This window comes from Hetaerina americana, unplaced genomic scaffold (genome assembly GCF_022747635.1).
Source record: "Hetaerina americana unplaced genomic scaffold, ioHetAmer1.1.p SCAF_7, whole genome shotgun sequence".
Taxonomy (NCBI): Eukaryota; Metazoa; Arthropoda; class Insecta; order Odonata; family Calopterygidae; genus Hetaerina; species Hetaerina americana.
The window spans coordinates 8,357,283-8,370,430 of NW_027287316.1; the positions used below are offsets into that span (position 1 = coordinate 8,357,283).

The 13,148-nt window shown below is 44.4% G+C and overlaps 1 protein-coding gene across 2 annotated transcripts in view; it reads right to left on the reverse strand.

Moving 5' to 3' along the window:
* LOC139696308 (chitooligosaccharidolytic beta-N-acetylglucosaminidase-like) overlaps positions 1–2,136 on the reverse strand; it is a 75,947-nt gene extending 73,811 nt beyond the window's left edge. For both annotated transcript variants that reach the window (XM_071595013.1, XM_071595014.1), the window contains exon 1: positions 1,947–2,136. The gene's annotated coding sequence lies outside the window, so the exon portion shown is untranslated. The remainder of the gene's footprint in view (positions 1–1,946) is intronic.
* Positions 2,137–13,148: the final 11,012 nt, after the last annotated feature.

Here is a 13,148-nt window from a genome sequence, read left to right on the forward strand (position 1 = left end):
ATGCACTACTCAGTTTATCATAGAAACGTTTTACAAATCTAGTTCCTCTACGCTGCACGCGATCCAATCCGGCAATTCAACTTCATGACGATCCCATATACTTGCAGCGTATTCTAAATGAGGCCAGCGAAAGGTAACATTTCTCTTCGACCTTTTCATCACATTACCCCGTACTCTTCCAATAAATATTTTAATCTTCTCATAAAATTTTTGTTAGCTTGTCCACATATTCCCCACTCAGTGCTTCACTCAGTAGAGATCGTGAGTGAAGGTAAAGCCTAGGTATTTAATTGAGTATATACTTTCTCGTATTTCGCTATTCCTGATACATTAGGCGTTCAGGAGGGAATAGCTCTTATTCCAAATATTTATCACGACGAACTTTTTAAAGAGAATTTAAAATTCTATTTTCCAAGTGCCAAACCAGCATTGTGTAACATTAAGGTCATCTGTTAAAGCTGCTAAAGGACCTTTATATATATATATATATATATATATATATATATATATATATATATTTATATATATCTATATATATATAATATCACCTTAGTGGACTTGGTGGAACTTCTGGGTGGGCGCACTTTCAATTTTCAACGAAGAGCGGAGAGCGCTGATTAAGGGCCAGTCTAGCGGTCAGGGGTGGTTTTCACACTACTGCAAAGTGCCTTAGCGTTCTGGAGAGCGAAAGCAGCATTTTACTAGTGGCTGAATGACACGGAGCCCTTCTTCAATGCACCAAACCGCTCGCCAGCCCCGCGTAGCCACCGTCGCTTTGACGCCATCCATCCGGAGGGGACCTTTGCCATCTCTTCCCTCTCCCTCATTTGCTTGACAACACTCCCCATCACTGTCTTCAGCATCCCGGTGCCGCCCCTGGCTCCTTTCCCTCTTCTGAAATACCTCTTCGTTTCGCCGATCGGAGGACCGATTCATCGCCGAGGAAGGGACGCGCCCACCTCCGCGGGGAAAGACTTGCTGGAGCCGCGATCTCGATTCTCCAGGTCGTTCCTTTCCGACCGCGAGTGAATCATTCGCCTCCGCCGATCAGAGTGCGTTCGATCTTCTGATCTAGAGAGGAAATGATCGAGAGAGGGAACGATCGAGAGCCGGAGATATCGTTAAAGATTCTCTTTCGATATCCGTCATGGTGAGAATCGGGCAAATGTTAGCATATCGCGTGCAAAATCCTCGCAAACAAAATTAACTTATGGAGAATGAGTTACACGTCACGTCTTCTGGGGAAACACTTCAATGTTTACCGTTTTTTTGATGATCAAGGAGGTGAAGGAAATATTTTTGAAGTTACAGGGCACAAATAAATAATATTCACTGGACATTTTGCTGATTCAAGTTTCTGATTCACCCTCACTTTGAGTTCACTTTGTGTTATCTTCAATTTTTAATACGTTTTCATCACAATATGCCATCATTTTAAATTTATCACTTGATGTCTTCTTCATACATGTAATGTAAGTGAAGAACATATGTGGGTTCCTTTTCGCGGCCGTATTAATATTGATATGAATGGTAATCCAATGCTCCGCTTCTGACCGCCGCACCAAGGTTAGCTTCCATTTTCCGTGGTGCTTCTGAGAGGACACCTTCAAGCTGGAAACCCTTTGCGATGTGACTTAATAATCGAAACTTTTAATTTTGTGTAAGACGCTTTAGGGTAAAGAACGGTCCACCTTCATTTAGACACCGCTTAGTAAATTGATCGAATGTTATACCTACCAGCCATGCAAATGTTCATTCCGAGGCGGACCCCTAAGCCCTTCCTACGAGCACTGACCTTGCCGTTTGATGACATTCAGTGAATGTCGTTCAATTTTCGAATTATTTCTCTCTTAGCGGAATGAATAAATGGAGTACTTCGAATTATTCAACCCGACCGTTCGCTGATGGTGTCGCTGCGACACGGGCGTGTGTCGGAAGTGACTAACCTTGTCGTTGTCGCTATCCGCGTGCTTGATGGGACGATCGGAGATGAGTCCCCCTTATGCCCTTTTATTCGGCACCTGATGGCACCACCGCGACCTTTGACCCGTCGCCGAGTGGGAAGGGGGCTGTGGAGGTAGCCGCCGACAGGACCGGCGCGGCGTTCGCTCTTGGCGCGGCGAGGACGGCAAACGAAAGACGGGAGGCAGACTGCGGCCTCTGAACGGGGCGGGCGGGCACTTTATATATGTATATACACACATATATATATCAACACCAACCCGCGAAGAGCGCTCTGGGTCACCATTCACTGCCACGCCCAACCCTCCCCTCGCCCAATAAACACGTCTACATCAACCCCCATCTACGGCCCCCTCCCTCTCCTTCAACAGCGCCAGACACCCCCCTCCTCGGGCGCAGCCCCTCTCTCTCTCTCCCTACTCCTCCCCGACGAGGTACACGTCTATGTATATATGCATGCATGTGTGGGTGTGAATATATATAATTATATATATGTATATATATAAATAAATAAATATATATATATATATATATATATATATATATATATATATATATATATATATATATATATATATATATATAACCATAAACACAGTAATCAACCCGAAGGTCGGTTTAGTAGGTGATGATAGAGTTCACCCAGTACTAAGCCCTATACGGCGTGTGAAATCCACACATTAGGGTAGGGGGGCCAGTTCCTTTCCCTGTGCCGGTTATGGTTTCCCAGGAAGACCTGGTACCCGAAAAATCACTTTAGCTTGAGTGGAGCTGTAGGTACCCGGAGAGGCTTGCCCGGGAATCGAACCCGGGCCCTAAATCTCATAAATTGGAAGGATATCTCTTTAGCAATGATTTTTTAAAATGAATCATTACCCCCATCTTATTACGGTAGGAGGGATAATGTCAATAAACTTAAAGAGATCAAGTGTAGAACAGATTTAAGATTCTATTTTTCCCACGAACGATAAGGGATGTAGAATAAAATTGTCCGACCGCGGTAGGGGTCATATTCGGGTCCAAATTAGTCTGGTGTGTATTCACTCCCTGCCACACACCCTGGCGGTGGCTTCCAGGGTACTAAAATATCTAATATCTAAAAAAACTAAACTAAAAGCAACAGGAATCGCGCACGCGATGCATAATACACTTTTATAGCTAGGGAAAGCAGCCTTGAATCGGTATCGGAGTACGTACACTTGATTGATGGACACCGTTGGATAGGGATCCCACATAGTCTTCAAGTCTCTGTCGTCCGTGGGTACTGCGTTCTGCCGAGTGCGCGAGAGAGGGCGACGCGGCGGCTGGGATTTGGTTTATTCGGCCCTCCACGCACCTCCCCCGCCCTCCTCCCTAGAATGAACCCCCTCCATCTCCTGCCGCCGCTCTGCCTGTTTCTTTTGTTTTGGGAGCGCCCGAGAGTTTGGAGTGCGAACACATCTCCACGCACGCACGCACAATTCGCACGTATCTTGGTCTTCCGCATTCCCCCTCCAGATGAGGGGGAGGGGGAGGTTCGCGTCACGGAATGGCGTCACCACACGTCGCCAAGGGGGGGGCCCACACCCCTGGAGCGCCCGAGCCGGTGCGGGGCCCGGCCCCTAAATTCGCAATCGGCGCACGCATCTCCGGCTTCCCACCCACTCAGATCGCCCGCGAATCTTAGGAGGGGGGGTGTATGGCAGGGGGTATATCCAAACCCCCGCCGTGTATCCGTTATAATCCCTTTGCGTCGGAGATTGACTTTAAAAAAGCCTGTGTCATTCCCGTGCCGAATTCACTTAAGACTGCGTCACCCTGATCTACCACGACCTCTTATTGGGGAAAACTGTAACTAATCCCGAATTATTAATAAAAATATAGGAATGAAAAAATACCGCTCAACTAGCACAAATGATTTTGTTAAAAATCAAATTTTGCTTTTGCGACCGATTTTTATAGTCTTAAGTTAAATCGGGAATTAAAACATCATCGTCATGACGAGGAACAAATTTGCACTTTTCGTCAGGTTTATTGTAACGTACAACGCGTTTCAGTTCATCGAACCGTCTTCAGGTACAAAAATTACCATCTTCAGCTTCATCTTTGCCCATCGAAGCATCTTCAGGTACAAGATCTTATGTCTTGCCCCTAAAGATGGTTTGAAGAACTGAAACACATTCTACGTTACAAATAAACCTGTAGTAAAGTGTAAATTTTGTTTTTCTCATAATGTCGAACTTCCGCTACATCTCGCCTGAATCTCTTGAATAAATCATCATCATATATTAACTAATAATATAGCACATGTGAGAACATTTAAAAAAAATGCCGATCTATGAGCTATTTAGGTTTTGCGGAAAACAAGCGAAAATTGCGGCTTCTTCTGGTATAATTAATTTCGTGAAACTGCATTGGTGACTCGAAAAGATAAAACTCGCATCGTTTCCACGTAACATTGTATTTCTTACGGCTATGATTTCGTTTTAGAGCAATTTTATCATATTATTAACATCCGATTAACAAGTGATGATGTTACTTTGTTGAGAAATCCATGATCCTAGAAAATATATTGTAATATCGAAACGGTGTGTTTTGGTTCCAATCCAATCGATGCCGCCCTGAGTTTGCCCGCTGACTCTGAATTCTAAACCCTGACGCAGGACCAAGGAAGGATACGACGAAGCCACCCTTAAACAGGAGCTTCATTAGTAAATGTCCGTTCATTTTTTGATAGGGTTTGTTCAAAAATTTGTTGAAAGAACGCGAAGCCTTCGGAAATCGGTCGCTACTCCAAGTTCCATCCAACACTCGGCGACTGACCGTGTTTGTCCCCGGAGGCCACTAACCGAAGAGCGCTCCCCTGGTGAGTCGGAATAATGGGATGATGGGCAGGAGGTCGAGTTGCGTTCTTTACAGTCGACCTTTCTCCTCCTTTCGACCATGACCGGGTTCGACACTCTGGGAGCGTGGTGTGGCCTCCTCACTTTAGTCGGCATTCTCTGATTAATGCGTCCTCCATTTCTATTTGGACTAAATTTTTCGGATCGGATTGGAAAACGGCGTAGACATTGTTGTTTCCGCGCGGTTACAGCATTGTAATAATAATCAAAGGTAACACAAAGTATCTATTTGTGTATTAAGTACCTGTTTGTTAATTTTCATTTGATTTCAGCATTGTCGCCGACGTTTGATGACATTCTAGAGCGAGCAGGGACGGTTCTCATACAGAGTTGATTCGAAATATGTGTGTTGCTCGATTTGATAGAAACTGACCTGCACCGGCTCGACTTCCGCGAGTGCGTGTGGGTGCATCTGTGGCTCCCGTGTGCTCAACGGGTAATAGTATTTAGGGGAGGCGACCGACAGCTGAGGTCATTTACGCCATAGGGGATGGACAGGAAAGGATGAAGGGTGGAGAGAAACCCGGCGTCGGCATTAGCCTACTCCTTACGAAAGGCGCCAAGGGGTCCGCAGTTCCACGACCCATCCGACGGACGGCGTACTCACCCAAAGTGCCCTCCACAAAGCACCCCAAGTAGGGATCGAGATACCTCTGAAAAATATTCAAAACCGTCGGGATTTGAACCCGCGCCCTCTGGGTGGGAAGCCAGTACGCTAGCCCCCGCACCATCTCGATCCCCGCTCCACGGGTGGCTGCCGTCTCGGGCTAGTCATCTGGGAGTGCTGGGATGATGAAGGGGGTCGGGGGAAAGAGGAAACCGAGCCTCGTCCCCTCTCTTATGGCGGGTGGCGCTCCCCCTTCCCACCAATTGGTCTCTCCACCCTCCCCTATAATTACCGCTCCCGATCCAATCGCCCTCCGCCCTCCCCGCCCCGCGGAAGTGCTCATCTCGAGGGCTCTATTTTCGCCCATCACGGCCATCGAAGCCGAATCAACGCCACTTGCCCGACTGCCTCTTCATCGCCGCCTCCAGCGTTGGTTTTGCGATGGGTCTCCGATTAACGGACGGGAAGAGCGGAAGGGATTGTAGGCACATGCATCCGAGCAATCGTCTGAAGGTCAGTCTTCTTTGTTTTGGTCATCATCCATTTATATTTCAATGCGAAGATTGATTTGGCTGCAAACCCTCCACCCACTCTTCTCTTTACCCAGAGATATTTCTTCCTAAGAGATGTGCCCGGATGGGTACTCTTTCCTAAATCCCTCTCTTCTTGTCCTAAACCTATTTGTCCCTTTGTTTCTATCGTAACACCTTCCCTTCTATTATCTGTTTCGTTAGAAATATGGGATCCCCGATCAATAACTTGATGCTGATCGATTGGTCGTGGATCAAGCAAAGGTTGATGAAACCGAGACTTAATCTGCACACCATTTGACCCTCGGTATCCTCCAACAGCACCGTCTCGAAAACTAATGTTCTCCTTTCTGGTATATTTTCCAATGGTCAATAACTTCTGGTTCATTTTCTACCCGAAAGCTTTCACTTCAATGTTTACCTGTTTGTTTTCTTCTTTGAGTGCGGTAGGGGCTCCATCGCCCCCACTTCCTGCTTGGGTTGAGCTATTCTCCGCTTTGAACTCCATCCATCCCACCAAATGCTACTTTCTACGTATCAAGTGAAAGATTTCATGTGTTCCAACTATTCTCTACTTAATGCTAAGCATCTTCATTCTGCACTCAGTTAGAATTTTAATTTTCTTTATGTCTTTTTTTTCTTTAGTCTCTACAGTTCTTATTCAAATGGTGATACCTTTAGGTCTTCAGAATTTCCTGCAATTACTGTGGCGTTATCTGAAAAGTTGGAAGCCACGTCGATATTATCGCCATCTTATTGCAATATCGCTTGTACCTGTAAGCTTCGGCGACCGTCAGTGGAAAATCAGTGATTTACGAGTATTCATGATACGGAGCTAGCAGTCTGCCGCAACAATTATGTAGGTGCCTACGCCTACTCAATTGTTATTAGTTATCATTATTATTGGTATCCTACCGTTTGAAGTAGGTTTTGAAATAACACACTCTGAACAATAACACATTACATAGCCTATCCTAACAAACCACAGTGTCCCTTCCGTCACTGCAGAAAATCCTTCTTCGATTTCTCATACCTCCTTTCTCCCTTCTAACATGCCTATCCTTTTCCTCTCCTACCTCACTTTTCCTTACAATCTCCCCTCTATCTCAGTCTTCAACATCCCCTTCCCAATAAAAATGCTCTCCATCCATTTTTCCTGCCTCCTTTTGATTTCTCTCCGAAACTTTCTTTCCTCCCTCGCCTTTTGTTTTCCTTTCGGTCCACTTCACCTTCTCCATCCTTCTCCACACCCACATTTCAAAAGCCTATAATCTACGTCTATCATCCTGCTTCGATGACCACGTTTCCGCGCAGCACATAGCTACGCTCCATATCAAAATTTTAACGAACCTTTTCTTAATATCTTCACTTAACGACCCTTCCAACAATTTCCTCCGTCTTTCTTTGAAAGATTCTTTGCCTAGCACAATTCTTCTTGTTAATTCCCTACTCTTTTGAAACAATTTTGCTCCAAAACACGACCGTAATACGTTAACTGTTCCATTTAGGTTTTTGTCCTCCTATATTATCGCTTGACTTAGCCTTCCTCTTCTTTTTGGAAAACTTAATAAACTTCGATATGAGTTTGGCATTGAATGTTGATATAAAATTCACCGAATCCTCTCGCCCAGCTTGGCATGACCGACGCTTGCACACGGGAAACGTCGGACAGAGAAAGTCACCGGTAAACTTGGTCGAAGAAGCTATTTAAGTGGAATTAGGAGGAGTCTCAGGAGCGGAAGGGTAACGGGAACAGCGAATTGGAACGGGCGTGAAGGGCATACATATCTGTCCGTATGTTCCTTGTTTCTGATAATTTTCTAAGGAAACCGATCATGTAATTACGGCAAAGAGTAATGGGTGGGTGTGAATCCCACCATGGATGCGGACGTGGGCTTAGTTGAGGAGAGACAAAAAGCAAATCCAGTACCCCATTTGGCAGTATTCGTGTGATGTAAAATGTGATGCTTGCCAAGTGACCGCATTAAAATGTTCTATTTGTATTAAGCATAGTACATATACTTGAAGCAATTGACACATGCAAGCCTGCGCGTGACGGCGATCTAAAATAATGTTTTCTCAAATCCAAGCCACTATTCCTGTAGACTATTGCAAAACCGATTTGAAATCACGCTCCCATTAAGGTCAGGAAATTATATTTAATGGCTGGCTCCTTCTATATCATTTCTTTGGTCACAAAGACCGTTCCGCTGAAGCTTACACATCGAAATTGGTGGCGTTATGATGCCTGTTGCCATTATACGAAATATCGCATTGCGATCGAAGCTGGGATTCCCGTTCTTTCTCTTGTTATGCGATCACGGCTCCTCTACCCGAGAGTGAATTCGGGACACCGAGATATAAATTCGTACTTCTGTAGGGCTGTACCATCCACTTCGAAAACACAACTTGAAGTGACTGAATCGAAACCAATGTTGGCAGTTGCGCACTCATTCAATTAGGGGTCATACTCAAATGTATTCAAACATAATTCAAACTATCCTAAAAATATTTTTGGAAAATCACATTTTATAAATATATATGCTTCATATTTACATTTGTACCGACGTTTATTTGTGAAAATAAAAAATAAATGGAGTAAAGTATCTATCTAGTTATTTGAGGTTGTAAAATACATTGATATTTAAAAATAACACAAAGGGGACACTAATAAATATCAATGATCGAAGTGCTACGCAAAAAAAGGAATCGTAACAATAAAAAGCTGAATTCATGATACCCGAGTTAAAATAAATTTTTAATATAATCATAAAATAATAAATACATAGGAGAGATCATGTCAAAGAAAATAGCGAGATTAAGTGTAGAACACATAAATTTAGATGTAATTTTTCCTCAAACAATAAGGGATCAGTATAACATCGTCCGACCGCGGTAGGGGTCATATTCGGGTCAAAAATAGTCTGGTGTGTATCCACCACCTACCACACACCCTAGCGGTGGCTTGCAGCGTGAAATGTATCTAAAAAAATCATAAAAATGCAATTTATAGGTTGATATCAAAAGAAATATTTTTACCAAGCATTAATGGGACAATAATGGCTTCTATCTATGTGACCCATAGTTATCAAAGCCGTAATTTATGCATTCCAATCAATAGTGGAGAGAATTGTATTTGTCTCCGTCCTTTGCAATCCCCTCCCACCACAATTCTTAATTTAGTGCCGGAAAGGCGAAAATGAGAGGGTGCCGGTTAGAATGGCACTGCACCTACTGCTCGCTCCCTCTCCAAGTGCTCACACGGAACTTTTCACGTGGTACGGTAACTATTATGGCACGTGTACAACACTCTGCCGGAAATCCAAAGGATCAAACACCGATCGTATTGTTTCCCCTCACTAGCCCATTGCGTTGGCTCGTTGGATGATACTCAAAAACTATGCGTATGTGTGTATATGCGTATGTGTGAGCGCATTAAAATATCCGAGCTCTCTGTCCAGTCCATTATCCGAATTGGTGGGGGAGGCTTGTGTGCAGTAGTTGGCATCATTGTTTGCATTTTCGAGAGGAGGAGAGAAAGGAGTGTAGAGGGAACCACCACCTCCCTCTTGGGTTGCGCCACTGACCTCCAGCAAGCTCACACGCACGCACACCCTCCCCGCGCGGTTGGTTATTCGTCCAAGGCAATCTCCTCCGTATCCGCTGCGGGGCGTCCCGGATTCTTCATCCCCAAAGTCAAGGTCGGCGCGGGAGCACTCTCTGTGTAAACAACCAGCCTCCAAGAAGCAAGACAACACGATTTTCAGAAAAATTCTCTTCGGGCATCCATGGTATTATATCTGCTTTCGATTAACCCAAAGTGGTAGGACTGATTTTTTTACAAAAATTTTATTGACGATATACTTACATCGACTTAATAATCTTCAAAGTATGCTCCTTGAGCTGCTACACACAAAGTATAACGTTACTCCCATTCCCCGTACGCCAGCTGGAAATTTTCTTTGGGGATGCCGTTGATGACCCTCGTCGAAGCCTCTTGAACGGCCTTTATCGAATAAAAACGTCGTCCCTTGAGCTGTCTTTTCATCAGGGGGAAGAAGAGGAAGTCCGGTGGTGCCAGATCGGGAGAATAGGGCAGGTGCGGCAACGTGGCAACGCCGTATTTGGCCAAGACCTGTCTGACGACGAACGCGCCATGGCAGAATTTTCGGTACCATCTTGGCGCACACCTTGCGCATGGCCAAATCCTGTGAAATAATGCGTTGGACGTTGGATGTTGACAGACCAAACTGGTCTGCAATTTCTTCACTGGTTAATCGTCGGTCTGTGTTCAGCAGTGTCCTCACTCTGTCCACATTCGTGTCGGTTCTTGCCGTCGACGGCCGTCCGGAGCGATGGTCGTCTTCAACGAGCTCCCTACCCTCTTTAAACAACCTGTGCCACTCAAATACTGTGGAACGGCTTAAGGCAGTGTCCCAATAAGCCTGCTTGATCATATCGAGGGTCTCAGTTGCCGTCTTCCCGAGTTTCGCACAAAACTTCACGGAATAACGTTGCTCTAAATTCAGATTTATTTTCTTTTTCGACGCGGACAAAAACTTGCTTCACTAAAAACGGTGTTCCCACTCAACGACAGCCCGCAGGCGACTGAGGTTGGTGTCGGTCTGTTGCTAAGAGCCCCCTCCACCTTACCCTGCCAGGCAGACCTACCTATATATATATATATTTGTATATATATATATATATATATATATATATATATATATATATATATACCTCCCCGGAGTACAACCTTGACGTGGTGGAAGGGCTTGTGCGTTCCGATGACCCCTAGAGCTGTGCTGGCGGGAGTAATAAAAATTGCTCCTGGTAGGGTCACCCATGCCAGATAGGTCGAAGGTTAGGAGCCAGACGAAAGGTAGTCCACGCAGCGTCTGTTCCTCAGTGAGGCGGCTGCAATGGCGCCTGACCCCAGTGGGGCGGCCAGTAAGTGATGGTGTCACGTTAAAAACACTATTAAGGAAGGCAACGGGAAACCACCTCAATTATCATTCCTAAGATTAACATGATGGACTATACAGAGATTTTTAGTCCTGGCAACTACGAGGCTCGGCCCAATCGGCCATGTGTCGTACCCGGCGGCGGGGGAGGCAAGGCTTCCGCGGTCATCATCCCACGAAACCCTTGCAAGGGAAAACCAGCAGCAGCAGGGCAGAATACGCAGGAGAAGAAGACCAAATTAGTTAGAATAGGAACGTGGAATGTTAGGACAATGATGAGGACTGGGAAATTGGAGAATATACATATGTATACATATATATATATACATATATATGTATACATATGTGTACATATATCTACATATATATATATATAATATCTTCGAAATGGAACGCTCTTCGGCGACGCACAAATATATAAAAACACAGATGTAGAATTTTAGAATATAGAGACACAAAGAAAGGACACTCACAATTTGTTATTTGACGTTTCGACAGCACGGCTGTCGTCTTCAGAATCTTGACTCTGAAGACAACAGCCGTGCTGTAGAAACGTCAAATAACAAATTGTGAGTGTCCTTTCTTTGTGTCTCTATATTCTAAAAATCTACATCTGTGTTTATATATATATATATATATATATATATATATATATATATATATATATATATATGTTTACGTATATATATAAAACACTTTTTGAAAGCCTCACGGACTTGAATAATAATGTATAGCTCTAAGTACCAGGGGACTCAGACAAAAACACAGAAACACAAAAAAAAGACACTTTTCTCGAATTTTCGCTGGTCGTGGCCACCTTCATCAAACCTTCCGAATTCACTGCCCGCCTTCCCCTTCCATCCATCGGCAGCAGGATAGAAGATGCAGAAGAGGAAGACCAAATTAGTTAGAATAGGAACGTGGAATGTTAGAACAATGATGAGGACAGCAAAATTGGAGAATGTTAAGCGAGAGATGGAAAGGGGAAATATAGATAATTTAGGCCTCTGCGAGGTGAGATGGAAGGATAGCGGGGATTACTGGAGTGATCAGTATAGAATAATATACAGCGGCGGGGACGAGAGCCAACGAGGGGTTGCCATAGTATTAAATGAAGAGGTAGGAAGAAGCGTAGTCAACATAGAGCAGGTAACGGATAGATTATTACTAGTAGAGATAAAAGCAGAACCGACGAACTTGGTTATTATTCATGTATACATGCCACCGAGCACCCATGAGGAAGAAGAGGTCGATAAGATATACGATGAGTTAGAGGACATTATCGCGTGTGTTCCTGCAGGGAAACATTTGATAGTGATGGGAGATTGGAATGCGACGGTAGGCGAAGGAAGAGATGGTGATGAGGTGGGGGAATACGGTTTAGGCACGAGGAATGACCGCGGGGAGAAAGCAGTTGAGTTCTGCAGGAGACAGGGGTTAGTCGTCATCAACATTTGGTTTAGACACCACAAAAGGCGCAGGTATACATGGAAAATGCCAGGTGACTCTGAAAGGTATCAGTTAGACTACATCCTGGTTAGACACAGGTTTAGGAACAGTGTCATGGATTTGCACAGCTTCCTGGGAGCGGATGCGGACCCTGACCACAATTTAATTGTTATGAAATGCAGCGTCTGTTTCAAAAAGATAAGGCAGGGGCGGCGAGTTAGAAAATGGAATGTAGAAGCATTAAATGGTTTGACAAGGAAGGAGTACCAACAGGCGCTTGAGGAAATCATGGAGGATTGTAAAGAGCTAAGTACCATCGACGACAAATGGGAAAGTATCAAGAAAGGGGTTTCTAAAGCCGCAAAAGACACTATTGGAACCGTTAACGCTAAAAGGACTAGGAAACCATGGATCACGGATGGGATGATTACAAAGATGGACGAGCGGTGAAAATGAAAGAATGTAAATACAGAATTAGGCAAAATGAAGTACAAAGAATTAAACAATAAATTGAGGCGGGCAAAAATAAAGCAAAAGAAGCATGGTGAAAGACGCAGTGCGAGGATATGGAAAGTCTGAAGAGGAAGGGTGAAATCGGTTGGCTGTACAGCAAAGTTAATTCTTTATCGGGAAGTAAGAAAGGGAGATCTATGCTGACAGTTAGAGATAAGGCAGGTAAGGTAATAGTTGACGGAGGAAAGATCCAAGAGAGATGGAAAGAATATATAGAAGAACTGTATAGTAAAGAGCATAGACC